Source organism: Crocuta crocuta, unplaced genomic scaffold (assembly GCF_008692635.1).
Source record: "Crocuta crocuta isolate KB4526 unplaced genomic scaffold, BGI_CrCroc_1.0 scaffold115, whole genome shotgun sequence".
NCBI lineage: Eukaryota > Metazoa > Chordata > Mammalia > Carnivora > Hyaenidae > Crocuta > Crocuta crocuta.
Window position 1 is genome coordinate 620,500 of NW_027530575.1, and position 12,720 is coordinate 633,219.

The following is a 12,720-nucleotide window of genomic DNA, read 5'->3' on the forward strand; positions in this document are numbered from 1 at the left end:
ATCTTATTTTTCATGCTTGCTCTTTGCCTTAATCAATTTTCCTATAATAAAATTTCAGGGAAACAAATACTTCCACCCACTTCATGTGAAGTTAATTTTAGCATTCTAAGAGACCAATACAAAAACATCAGTATTTTTACTAGCTCATTTTCATCCTTATTTTCAGCTTATGTTTATTATTTTTCTTTTCCTTTCTTTCTTTCTTTCTTTCTTTCTTTCTTTCTTTCTTTCTTTCTTTCTTTCTTTCTTTCTTTCTTTCTTTCTTTCTCTTTCTTCTTTCTTTCCTTCCTTCTTTCCTTCCTCCCTTTCTTCTTCTTCTTCTTCTTCTTCTTCTTCTTCTTCTTTTTGAGGCACAATGTAACAGTGTAATGATTTCTTATCATCCTTGTGGATTACCTTGAATGGAAAGCTGAAGCTGAATGCTTATGCAAATATGGAGGGACTTGAAAAAAGGTCAGATAAATTCATTTGCTAGGCATCTCTCCTTTCTACTATTCTATACCACTTACTATATTTATTGAACAGTTGTTAAAAATCAAATCAATTAATTTGCTTCCAATCTAAATATAGCAAAAATTAATTTCAAATACGAGAGTTGGCATGATAAAAAGAGGAACTTGCTTAACATTGCCGACATTCCCTTTTGAGACATCATTCTACTTCAGATCACATTACACAATGCCAAATCAAAATTTTAAAATCAGTGTCACATAGGAATAGATATCAGTTATTAATCTGGCCTTATATACAAAAACAATAAAAAATATAATAAATTCCATCGCCATTAATGTTGCCATTCCATTGGTATATGAAATAGTACAGCATAGTTATGTATATAGTCTTAATCCCAAGAATAGATTTAGCAAATCTGAAGATACTTATGGGAAAAACAATTTTCATTCATCCCCTCAAAAGGCTTTGTTTGATCATGTTAGGTTCAAGAGATTGCTAAACAGAATATTTAAAATCAGGGGCTCTTGGGTGGCTCAGTTGGTTAAGTGTCTGACTTTGGCTCAGGTCATGATCTCAGAATATCTAAAATCAGAACCATTAGGTCACATCGATAGTTAGGTCAAATAGAAATAGATTAAAGCCACAGTCAATGAATGAATATAGTTTTTGTGAAAGTAATTTTAGATTCCTAAGAGATTTTAGCTAGTCCTAGTTTGTCATCTATAAATTAAGAGTAAGAGACTAGATTTTGATGCATGACCTCTATCATTTTCTTATTCTCTTATCAAATATCACTGTGGTTTGCCATAGATAATCAAACTTTAAAGTGTTGTTTTCATTTCAGTAATGAGAAGTCCCAGTCAGAACAAAGGAATTATAAATCAATTTGTCCTGTAGATTACTGTATTATTTAGGTCACATTCAGGTTTTTGAATGTGAAACTATATTTAGAACAGGTATTTATATTTCTAAATCTAAGAAAAAACCTAATGAGTTAGTCAGAGTTTAGCTTATAGCTCAGATTTAAACACTACATTGAGAACGCACCTACAGTCACCTTGAGAAGCAAATGCAAAAACCCCCACATCAGCAGGATTTGACAAAACCTTTGGTTAACAAGTAAACAAGGATTAAATGTTTTACACATTCCTCATACAGAATTTTTTCCTTGGTCACAGATGAAAAGTCAACATTTGCAGATGGAAACCGTCCAAATACAATAACACATGGCCAGCCCAAGCAGCAGACTCTCTGCGGGAGAGGATATTGCTATTTGGACAGACTTTATAGCTCACAAAGAATGGAGGGCACTTCCTTATAAATCTTTAGCTTTCTTCTGCATGGCATAAGTATCAGCTGCCTTTTTCTAACCTGCAAAAGCTAACTGCTGAAAATAAATTTATCAAAGATAATTTCATTTATTAACTGTTATTAGTATTTGATGTTGAGATCAGTTGAATCACAAAGGTCTAAAGCTATTAGCTACCAAATTTTGACCAAGCTGCATGATGTAAAACAACTTATTTACATTATTGTTGATCATATTTAGTTTCTATTATAGCTTACCACCTTTTAATTATATTTAATATCTTTCATTTTAAATACTCATTCTCATATTGATATTTCCCAAATTATTCTCCATTACTTATAATTTGCATTGTTTCTCAAAAAAAATGTAGTATGTCTTATTTGATCTGCAACACATTTTAAGGAGCCAATCTAAGGGGTTGAGAAATGAAGTAATATTTTACAGATTCATTTCAGGCCGAGATCCAAATATCAAATGAAGAAGCAACCTATGTAATCTTCCATCTCCTTAAAAAAATTCTCAGTTGCTTATCTAAAACTAGTATACAATATTGTGAAGTAATTTGCCTTTACATAATCTCTATTGGTTTCAGAATGGAGACGGGAAAGCAAAAACTGGTGAACTTAACCTGCATTTGCACCGTGCTCTGATGATCTTCACCTGAAACACTTACAGCTGCACCCTAGTGCCTTTCCTCATCTGAGCTAGAGATTCTTCTCACAGTCTTCAGAGGATGTAGACACTTGTCCCAGTTCAATTTAAGCACTGAGAAATGGGGAAGAAATACTTTGTTAAGTTATTAATTTTAAAAGATGTCTGAAAGATTTTTTTTGAATGGAATAAAACATCAATTAATAGTGTATGTGATTTATAGGGGTGAGGTGTGTGTGTGTGTGTGCGTGTGTGTGCACACACGCATGTTTACACCTGCATTGTCTTTCCATAGTTTTGAGTTAACACAAAATTGATCAGTGCTTCTCAAACATTAATGTGCATCTGAACCACCTTGCGAAAATCATTAAAATGAAAATTCTGATTCATTAAATCTGGGGTACTCAGTTTCCTCATTACTAACAATGTCACAGATGCTGCTGCTGCCAATGTTCAAGGATCTCACTTCAAGACGCAAGGACACTGAGGACTTATGTAACTCTTTCTGTCCTATCCCAGGGGTCTAAGCAACTGAAGCTCTCAAACTTTTACATGCATCAGAGTTAGCTGGAGGGCTTTTTAATGCATAAATTGCTTGACCCCATCCAGGAATTCTGATTCTATTGATTTGAGATGGAGTCCCAAATTTTCAATGTTAGCAAGTTCCCTGGTGCTGTCACTTTTTTTCTGATTTCTCCAGTCCATCGCTAGCCTCTCTGCTTTAGTTTCCTTTGCATCGCAACCTTTTCCAGACTTCTGGATGTTGGCATGCTCAGTGCTCTGTATCTTTACCCCCTCTGTGTGAGCTCACATAACTATGTGGCTTCATATGTCATATATATAATGGTGATTCTCAAACTTATCTTTCCAGTCCCATATCTCTCTCCTGACACCACATCAGTATATCTGACTACCAGCTCTTCAGTATCATTTGAATTTCTCACTTGCTGTTCCAAGTAACATGTTTCTTGTTATTTTTCCCGTTCTCAAAACCTGTTATGTTCTTTGTATTTACCATTCTTGTATATGGCACAATGCTTGTTCAATTTGGAAAAAAAGAAAAAAGAAAAGGAGCAAGCCTAGGCACTGTTAGAAATTTAAAATCCTTCTCCCCTCAGAAGGGGGGAAATGGTGGGGGAAAGGGAGAGAGGCAAACCATGAGAGACTCTTGAATGCTGAGAAACAAATTGAGGACAGATGGATGTGGGGGGGAGGGGGGAGATGGCCATGGAGGAGGGCACTTGTGGGGATGAGCACTGGGTGTTATATGGAAACCAATTTGACAATAAACTATTTGTAAAATAAATAAATAAATAAATAAAAATAAAATGCTTCTCCCCTCAATATTCTCTAACTTAATTCCTGTGACCATGGATATGATCAGACATCACTCAAGTCATTGCGTTAAATTATATGACTACTATGGACTGAAGGTTTCTGTTTCCCAAATTGATCTGTTGATGCCCTAACACCCAATGTAGTGGTTATTTGGGATCAGATGAGGTTTAGATGAGGCATGATGGTGGAAAACTCTCAATGGGATTAGTGCCCTTGTAAAAAGAGTCCAAAAAACTAGTTCCCGCAATCCCAATACCCCTCTCTTCTTACCCCTCCCCGTCTCTGCCACAATGACATGATAATACAGTGAGAAAGGGGCTGTCTGGGAACCAGGAGGAGGGATCTCACCAGACACCAATTTTGCTGGCACCTCGATCTTGGACCTCCCAGCCTCCAGAACTGTGAGATATAAATGTTCATTGTTTAAGCCACTCAGACTATGGTATTCTGTTACAGCAGCCTCATCTGACTAAGACAATGGCCAAAGGGACATTGCAGACATAATAAAGTCATTTATCAACTAATACAGTTGGCTTTTAGTTAAATAAAAGAGAGATTATTGGGTAGGCCTAATGTCATCATGTGAGTCCTTGAAAACCAGGGGATTTTCTGTAGCAGGTATCAGAAGGGAGCTCATTTTCAAAGCACAAGAAGGATTCAATGGGCCATTGGTGGCTTTCAAAATAGAAAAGACCACACAGAAAGGACCTGAGAGCAGCCTCTAATGGCTGAAAGCAACTCCAGCTGGGCAGTCAGCAGGACCACAGGGATCTCAGTCCCACAGTAGAAGAAACAGTATTCTGCCAACAATCAGAGCTAGGTAAAAAATGGATTCTTTCTCAGAAACTCCAAAGAAGAGTTCAGTCCACCTGATACCATGATTTCAACCTTGAGAAGCCCTAGGCATATTGAGCCCACTTGGACTCATGAGATAATAAGTGGACAGAAGCTGAGATAACATATTTGTACTGCTGCAACCAGCTTAATTGTGGTAATTTGTTATTCAGCAATAGAAAACTAATATAACATCTGTCATTTACTCAAGACACACAGTCAATCAGCAAGTTCTTTATTCTACCTACTTCCCTGAAAACGCACCAGCTCAAGCCACTATTATTTCTCAACAGAACTCCCTTTCCTTTAAACTCAATCCCCAATGTGGGCATTGAACTCACAAACGCAAGATCAAGAGTCTCATGCTCTACTGACTGAGCCTTCTTCTACCCTTTTGAAATTCTATTCTCTAATATTTAACTAGGGGAATCTATTTCAATTAAGTGATAGATATAGAGAGATAGACAGATAGATAATTAGATAGATAGATACAGCTATAGATAGATATATAGACATAGATGATATAGTTACATAGATATAGGTTTAGGTATAGATATAGATATACAGATATAGACAGCCCTTGAACAACATGAAAGTCGGGAGCATTGACCCCCATGCAGCCAAAAATCTGCACATGACTTTTGACTCCCCCAAAACCTAACTATTAATAACCTACTGCTGACTACAAGCTTTACATAATACAGTTATTATAACCATGTTATAACATAGTTGATTAACACACATCTGTATTTATAGGTATTATATGCTGTATTCTTACAATAAAGTAAGCTAGAGAAAAGAAAATGTTAAGAAAATCATAAAGCAGAGAAAATACACTTGTAGTAGTATACTGCATTTATAAAAAAAAAAATTCATGTACAAGTGGACCCACACAGTTCAAACCCATGTTGTTTAAGGGTCAGCCAGAGTAGTAAGTATATAACTAATATAGTTATATTAGTCTCCTATTTTCATTGTAACAAATTACCACAAACTTAGTGGCTTAAAGCAACATAAATTTATTCTATTACAGTTCTGGAGGTCAAAAGTCTGAAATCAATTTCATTAAACTGAAGTCAGCGTATCGACTGCACTGCTTCCTCCTGGAAACTCTGTGGGGAGAATCCATCCCTTTCCTTCTTTCAGCTTCTAGAGACCATCTATGTTGCTTGGCTTCTGGGTCCTTCTTCCATTTTCAAAGCACATCTCTCCAATCTCTGTTTCTTTTATCTCATCACCTCCACAAATCCTTCCTGAATCCCTCTCATAAGGACTATTGTGATGACATAATACCTGGGTGGATAATCCGGGATAATCTCTTCATTACAAAATCCTAAATTTAGTCACATCTGCAAAGCCCCTTTGATAACATTGTCACACATTCTGGGGACTAGGATTTAGATGCCTTTGGGGGGGTTATTCAGCCTAACTCGATATTTAAAGCAGAATACCTCACTCCTTTGCTTCCCATCACAGAGTTAAAGACATGGCCCTTTCCATGGCTCAAAAAGTCTCACATGATCTGGCTCCCGCCCAACTCTCTGAGCTCATATCCACCAACCCTCCCACCTGCTCTCCTCCACCCTGTCTTACTCTGCTACACCCACTTTCTTGCTGTGCCTCTAAAACACCAAAATTCATGAGGTCTCAGGGCCTCTGGATTTGCTATTATTTCTGCCTGGGCTATCTTCTCATTGGCCCTAGAGAAACTCACTCACTCATGTCATTTAGATGTTTCCTCAAATTCAGTTCTTCATAGAGGCATTTCCTGAGCACTTTATTTTAAAAAAAATCCCCTACCCCATTAGTCTCCATTTCCTTACAGCTGATTTCTTCTTGATAGCACTCATTGCTACCTATCACAATATATTTATTTATTAATGATCTAACTCTACAAGTACAATGTAAGCACCACAAAGCCTGGTAATTTGCTTTTTGATAACTGCATCCTCAATATGTTTTACTATAGCCTGTAACATAGATAATTTCTGGATACATTTTTTTAAACAAAACAAATAAATGAAGTTTGTTCTGAATCCTCAAATAAGTGAGCTAACATAAAACTGTACATAAAATACTATGTGACAAGAGATTTACATTTAGAAAAATAGTAATCCAATAGTTTTTACCTAGTAAATAAGAAATAGTACATAGTACGTAAGTACATAAGAAACACTGCTAAGAGTTCATAGCATAAAGTTTCACTAAAATAATACTTGGAATGTCTAAATGGTATTAATAAATGAAAAACAACTGCATTCTAAAGCACGTATGCACTATCCTACTTTGGACTTGCAGTTAAGTGGAATGTCCCAACGTGAAACATAATTAGGTTTCCTATCAAACTACTTGATCATGCCGGAAAATTCATAACTCCTTTAACCATCAGAGCCCTTCAGATGTCTTCAGAAGTCCAAATTCACAGGATACATAACAAAATAATTCTTTAAAGCCTGACACCAAAGTAATTATTAGCAATTATTCTAAAGCAGAGCCCTAATGATATGAGGATAATTGTGTAGGATTTAGCTTTTTGGTACAGGTATGTTCAGGTAAATGGAATGCCATTTAGAAAAAATTAAGTTGATTAGGGAATGTATTGAAAACTTAAATGTAGTTTAGCCTCTGTAAATATATTGGCTTACAATTATGAGATGAAATTATTGTTCACAAATTTTAGGGGATAAGGTGATTTTAAAAGGAGCTAATATGTCACATTAGATTACATATAGAGTATCATGGTAAAATTCATTGCTTAAATTCAGTTGTACATAAAGAAAAAGTACTCTAAAAAATGAGAAGTTTAATGTTATTTTTTGAAAGAATCTCCTAAGGGAACTATTGAAAATAGGATTACTTCATTACTGAAAATGGCCTGTATAATAGACTATTGTGGAGAGAAATCTTGCCCTCTCAGGGTGATGCACAGAATTACCCATTCCAATCTAAAATGTGTGTTTATCTCTGAATGCACCTTGCAAATCCAGAGAAATTACTTCATTAATATCGGTCTTTGAAGGATAAATTTCTCTCTTAAAATAATAAATATTACATGTCAATTCTGTAACATCTACGTTAATTTGGCTGAGATTTCCAGCATTATTTTCTGCTCTGCCCATTGACAATCAGAGACCATAGTTTTCTGATGCTAGAAAACATCTCTCTCTTTTTTTTAATGTTGTATTTATTTTTGAGAGAGAGATCACGAGTGGGAGAAGGGCAGAGAGAGAAAGCAGGAGACACAGAATCGAAAGGAGGCTCCAGGCTCTGAGATGTCAGCACAGAGCCTGACGTGGGGCTCAAACTCACGAGCTGTGAGATCATGACTTGAGCTGAAGTCGGACGCTTAACTGACTGAGTCACCCAGGTGCCCCCAAAACATCTCTTTAATATTTTGATGTTACTGGTAGTAGACCCTAAGTCCCAACTATTCAACAAATAATAATGTTGACACATTTATCATAAAAAAATCATTGTCATGATGATTTTATGAGACATAGGTCATTATCATTTTTCTGAGATAGAAAAAACTTTGTTGTAACATCAATGCACTTTAATATCTAATCAAAAATACTTACAAATTTCTCAAGATTAAGCTGATGTTTACATGCAAACTTTTAGGCAGACTAGCATTACTCTTGGAATAAAGTTTCACAGTGAATGTAAGAAAACAAAACAGGAAGAAGGGCTGCCATTAATTCTATATCTAAGGAAAAAAATCTTGGTAAGCAAAATCTGACTTAACTTCTGAGGGGTCATCTTTTTTCTTCCTCTGGGTTACGTCAATAATTTCCTTGGAGGAGTTGCGGCAATCACATTTGATTCCTATCTGTCCCTTTGCAATTAAATATGTTTTTATTATTTTTCCAATATGTCTCATGAAAATGACCTGTCTCTTGGGCATAATTTGTGGTTGGCTATTCTGACAAACTCATTAATCTTATAATGTTATTGACTAACATGCTAAGTGTTATCCTTAGGAAGAACAGCTACACCTTCATAAGAGCTGAATAAAGCTGCTTCAATCTGCACATATGAAGGCTTGAGGCATGATGGCAGATGAATAGAAAAGGCTTAGAGGCATCCATCAAATCATAATGTGAAAATATGCCTCTCCATGAGCTGGCAGAGCTTGGGTATCTCTCAATGTCCTCGCATGGAGGAGATGGCACTCAAAAGGATTCATTGAAAAGAGTTTAATGAAGGGACTCTGGAGCGTGGGCTAGGGAAAGAGAACCAATAAAAAGTAGAGAGGGAAGCAAGGACCTGGAAAAGTATGATATTATTACCACTCTTAGATCTAAAGAGGTAAGGAACAGCGAGGCCAGGCCAAGCCTGGAATATAGAAAGAACGATGGAAGATGTGGAAAAAGGTATTCAGAGAACCAGACAGTGAACAGACAAGATAAATGGTAATAGAAAATATAATAAGAGCAAAGATAGGCAAGTCTTTGTTTCTGTTTCTTTTGTGAATCACTGGATACAAAGCCAGTAAGTATCCTTCCAACTGAAACCCAAAGTGTAAAGGCCTCACTGGTCTAAACACAATTTCAAATTCCTTTATGGTCATCCACCACAAATCCAAGTGTGATCAGTTTGGAAACATCACTTCCTATTAACTATACATAATACATGAGCCAATTATAAGGATAATAACTCAGAATAAATATTATTCTAATATTTTAAATATTATTATTTAAAAATTCAGGGGTACCTGGGAGTCTCAGAGGTTTGAGGCACCTGGCTTTGGCTTAGGTCATGATTTCCCTATTTCTGAGTTCAAGCCCCACATCAGGCTTATTGCTGTCAGTGCAGAGCCCACTTCAAATCCTCTGTCTCCCCCTGCCCCTCCTCTGCTTGTGCTCTCTCAAACATAAATAAATCATAAATAACATACATACATATATAATAAAAACTCAGAGTAACTGTGTAAGTTGGTAAAAAGATAATATTTTTAATATTTTAGTAAAAATTCTTCAAATGTTGCACTTCAGATTCATCCTTTGCATATGTTAATCATAACAAAAATAATTAACCTTTGAAGTATATCTTCATTAGAAATAAAAATTATTGGTAAATTTCGTAAGTTGTAGTTTCTGCATCTTTTTGAATTTATGCAGCAACATATGGCTAAAGCACTTGATTCTTGTTTCAAGTTCTTGAGTTGGCCTTTGTGCCTCAGTCTACCACATCAATAAAATCACAAGACAGCTGGCTTTTTGCCAAACATTATCAATACTGCTTAAGATGTCAGTTAGTTTCTCTCTAATAGAAGTGACCTGCACGATGAACCTTTACTTTTTAATCTAGATGACAGTCAAAGGTTCTGAGATCTGTGACCTTTGGCAAGATTTATAAAGTTAAGTTGTCATCTAGAACAACTGGTGTGGCTTTGGTTCAAAATCAATCACTAAGAGTATTTTGTATCTGGCTGAAATACTCCCAAATGTTCTCCCTGTCAGCAGGGAATGTAAATAGAAAAACAAAAGCATATTTTGTAATCATGTTAAAACTAATAAATTACTTGAAGTTACTACTTGGGACATACATGTGTAGACATATATAACTATATATATATACACACATGTTGACATATATATGTATACATACATATACACATATATGCATATATATATGCACACATATATACATAATGTATATATATAGCATTATTTTTACTAATATAACCATACAGTGTAGGTCTGAATTACATCTCCAAGCCTCATTTTACTACAAGATGAGCTAGATGGTGTTAGTGGATTAAACAGATTACTTAAGATCACATATTATTTGAGCATCTTCCTTTTAAGCAATACTACTGAACCAAATTTCTTTCCCTCTCAGAGTGTTTCTCACGGAATCAAAAGTATTTTTCTCTCAGGTGAATAAACACCTTATGCAGAGGTAAAGAAGTATACTTTGTGTTTCTACATGATTGTGCCTTATTGGGCTCCTGAAGCGAAGTATGAATATAATTCAATGACTACAAACTGTCTTTCAAATTCTTTGACATAATATTGAAAAAAGGCAAAGTCATGAACCAGGAAATATACCTAAGATCTTCCTCAAATGCAAGTGTTAATTTGACATTAGATTTTTTTTTCTTGTGGTGAAATAGTCAATGATTTTTTAAAAATTTGCTAGTTTGCAGAGGATGAGAGGTTGATATCTAATTCATTTTACGAGAGCAAGAAGTGACAACTATAAACTATATTTTCCTTACGTAAAGATTCATTTTTAAAGTTGCAAGCTAGGTGAATGAGTAGGGATGAAGCTCAAGGTGACACTGAGAACTTGTATTTATATTAATTATTTTTGGTTAATTGTCATCACTACTATTTTAGGAGCTAAAGCTGTTTGAAAGTGTGTTATTTGGCTGGCTGCCTGTTCCAAAGCCCTTTGAATCCCTAAGAGGGTCAGGTCAATGCAAGAAATTCAAAGCTCTTTTCATTTGTTTAATTAAAATAATCATTAAAAATGAACAGATTGTGTTTGTAAGCTTATAGAGGTTAAAAAAAAAAACCCTCAAATTGCTACATGACAAGATAAGCAATCTCTATGAGCATTTTCTGAACTCCTGTGAGACTTGAAATTACTATTTAATGTTTTCTCCTTCTGGGCTGCTCAAAGTTTCTTCACTGTATCTCACTGTAGTTCACGTTTCCTTCTTGTGATTCTTTGTTTCTTCACTGTCTGAACACCTCAGCATCTTTAATGCATAGCTACAGCGTCAGTAGACTAGAGATATCTAGGCTTGATATGTTACTAACTCACCAACTATTACTAAATCTGTATTATTAGTGAGACTGATAAAATGACCCAAATTACATTAATGGCCCTTATATTTTGGGAAGCACCAATTTTGGAATGAGTTTTGTTATTTAGAATTGCTGTTAAATTGGACTCACATTATTTTTGCTATTTTTCTGAAGGACACACTGGATTTTTTAGACTTTATTTTATTTATTTATTTATTCATTTACTCATTTATTCATTTATTTAGAAAGAGAGAGAGAGAGCACTTGCCCAGGAGGGGTAGAGGGAGAGGGAGGGCAAATCTTAAGCAGGCTCCATACTCAGTGCTGAGCCTGATGTGGGGCTCCATCTCATGACCCTCAGATCCTGACTTGAGCCAAAATCAAGAGTTGGACACTTAACTGACTGAAGTCACCCAGGTGCTCCCATGCTGGATTTAAAAAAAAATCTATTTCCATAAGAAGACATTCCTGGATCCGAGTATTTGAGTACCTAAAAAATGCACCAAATGAATGGATAGAAGCCAAGCCATTCCATTCTCTCTAGTTATCTCAGTGACAGATGTATACTAACCTATGATCATTTTGGCTGAGACGATCAGTATTGATTGTGAAAATGGCCACAACTCAGTTTGTGACATACAGATACTGCCTAAGTGTTTAAAGGCATGAATCAAAAATCTGACACAGTTAAGTTCAACTTGAGTGGCAGCACTTAGTGAGATGTAGGGACTGGAAAATAGGCTGGATTTGAGGTAAGCTGGCAATCTATCCCTGTTTATGATTTACCACCATTCACTGACACATCTTTTTTTTTTTTTTTTTTTTTTTTTTTTTTTTTTTTCCCTTTCTTCTCTTTTTTTTTTTTTTTTTTTTTTTGAGCCATCTGCTTCCTTCATTTCATTAGAGAACAAGGCACAGGCCACATTTCCTCTGTTTATTTAACAGCATGCTTGTTAGTGGCTGCTTGCATACCATCCTTATTAATTCAAGAACTTGTATTTTCACATAGGAAAGTGTTATGGATGTTGGAAGTTACATACTCTAGGAACCAATAAGGTTAAGTTTTCTGAAATAGATCCAATGATTTCATAATTAGTATTTAGTGTACATTTTAGTTTCATTTGCATATGCACATATGTTCATTCTTAAGCTTTGCTAACAAAACTAGATGTATGAAAAATCTCTACATATTTCATGTCCAAATGGATTACAAAATCTATGGGCTGGTAAAGCTCTCTGGATAGTTTTGTTTCTCCTTCTTTTTTAAAAATCATTCAATCATACTTAACAGGAAAATTTCTCCACTATGATATTTCATAAGTTTCCATTTTTTAAAGCAAAGGATCGTTTTAACAGAACCATTAAGTGAGATCAGGA

At 35.3% G+C, this 12,720-nt stretch overlaps 1 protein-coding gene and 1 long non-coding RNA gene across 4 annotated transcripts in view; one reads left to right on the forward strand and one right to left on the reverse strand.

The window, feature by feature from the left end:
- Window positions 1-2,762, forward strand: part of LOC144234543 (uncharacterized) — a 30,403-nt gene extending 27,641 nt beyond the window's left edge. The window contains exon 6 of the long non-coding RNA XR_013336012.1: window positions 2,355-2,762. This is a non-coding gene — a long non-coding RNA (uncharacterized LOC144234543). The remainder of the gene's footprint in view (window positions 1-2,354) is intronic.
- The window catches only part of PCDH9 (protocadherin 9), a 919,950-nt gene that overhangs the window by 9,319 nt on the left and 897,911 nt on the right, over window positions 1-12,720 (reverse strand). The gene's annotated exons all lie outside the window — the stretch shown is intronic.